Here is a 2,069-nt window from a genome sequence, read left to right as displayed (position 1 = left end):
GCGCTGTTCCACGCTCGTAACTGGCCCGCGTTCATGACAACGACTTATATATGCCTCCTCGGGGATCGCTGCCCGATAACCGGCTTCTTCGCCACACCTTCGAACCCCGTGACATAGACGGCTTTTCTGTCACACGTTCGAACGTAGTTTTCGCCACTGCACAATGCATTCACAGCCTCTTATCGAAGCGCTGGGAAAACACATGTGTTTAAATAGGTCGCCAGGCAGCTACGCGTTAGCAGTCCCAGAATGCTGGCTTGAATTGTTGGATCATCTAATCCACAGTCTCAAAGATTGCTAAAAGTCCACCTCATAGCGGCTCCTTTTCCGAAAAGGCTCCAACGCTTGAAACAACCATTTCATTTCAAGGCTATCCAATAGCTCACAACGCGCCCAACCCAAACGGAGCTAGCCCCGCACGGGCCGAACCGACCGCGCTTTGTGAGGTGGTGCTGTCATTGCGGTCAGCGGCGGGGTAGCCTTCAGGCCGGAGCTACCGAATGCCGCTGTGCGGTTCACGCGGTTATGGCACACCGATCCCATTGCAGGTCACCATAAAAAACAAGCATGTCAGTTGATCGGGATGATTGGCCGCGGTCGTGTTTGTGGGTCAAGGATGGTTCACCGGGGCACCAGAGTAAGTGCATCGGAAAACGTCCCATCGGGGCGTGCAATGAATTCGCGCGCCAAATAGCCAGTATGCATAAAATCTGCATACATGCCACATGAGCCTTAAGTGGTGAGCCAAAGCGCATGTCATTGCCGACAAAAATATTACGTTACGGTTTGCACGAAATCACGTGCATATTTGCGGCGGAAGGAAAGGTCAGATTCCTCACAAACATTCTGGTCGGATCGGCTGCCGTCTGGATAAGTCTTCGCGGTACCGCTCAGCCACTACCATGGCCCTCTACTTCGGAATTTTGGTTAGTTAACTGCTCATCCAGAGATGAAACTTAGCAAGACGACGCGAATGGGGTCTATGGAATTTCTTCCTCTTTCCATGCGACTTCAGATGCCTCAATTTCTTGAAACATCGCGGACACGGCTGTACCTCCAGTGAACAATTGGGTTCCAGTCGTGTACATGCCACTTAAAACTTTCGCTGCTCGTGACCAGTGAGCCAGTTAGCGGCGTCGCCGGCCGTCGTCGGCGGCCCTGGCCGGCCGGGTCACACGCCCACCACGCTGGAGCACCGGCCCGAACCGTAGCACGTGGTGAGACAAGGCCGGCCGCCGGCAGACCGGAACCCACCGACACCTAGCTCCGATCAGAGAAAGTGAGGTAGACTGCGAGGGGGGGGGGGGCGGATTCCGAGCGTCGGGTGGTGCATGGACGTGCGCCACGGCAGGGCCGGGCCGCCGATGCACGGTGTCACCCGTGTCACGTCGCCTGGTCCTGGACTCGTCAGCGGTCGCCGAGCGCCTGAACTTCAGCCGCCGTCCTCGTCCCAGGGTAGTGCACGGAGGTCCGCCCAGCGGCCCCGGGTTCTCATACGCCAGCGGCGGCGGAGCGGAACGCAGGCAGTGGGCGGCGGAGGCGATTGTTCTCTCACCGATGAGTGTATTGTCTTCGCTGGCCAATCATGAGGAAGGAAGCCATTTTACTCTTCCTTTGATTACATTGTAGTCTCCCATTCATTCGGAAGAGTAATTCAGGGCTCTCCCTGTCCAGTCCCTGAGTCCGCCAGTTTGGCGAGAACACGGACGAGGACATGAGACTTCGGTATCCTTCAGCGGACAAAAGCTTCGCCCATCCGAACGATCGCATCCTCTAAATTATTCCTATACAGTAGCGGCTTGGAAGAGACCTTTTCAAACGGACTGCATGGACTTGCTTACTTTGTATCGTGACGCGGCACAGCCTCCCGGGTCAGGTCAGCCATTTTCACCAGCTGCCGGTTGACCTGCCCGTATCCGTTAAGCCAAACGATGCACCTTCTCTGGGACTGGTACCCAGTGCTGCTGAATAACAAGTCCATCATTGTTCCCCGCACAACAGAGGCGGCGTCCAAGACGGCATGTGTATACCTCAGAGCCTCCAAAACAACATCGAAGCCCGACCACGCC

This window comes from Pollicipes pollicipes, unplaced genomic scaffold, assembly GCF_011947565.3.
Source record: "Pollicipes pollicipes isolate AB1234 unplaced genomic scaffold, Ppol_2.1 Scaffold_3181;HRSCAF=3727_pilon_pilon_pilon, whole genome shotgun sequence".
Taxonomy (NCBI): Eukaryota; Metazoa; Arthropoda; class Thecostraca; order Pollicipedomorpha; family Pollicipedidae; genus Pollicipes; species Pollicipes pollicipes.
Note: the sequence above shows the minus strand (reverse complement) of the source record.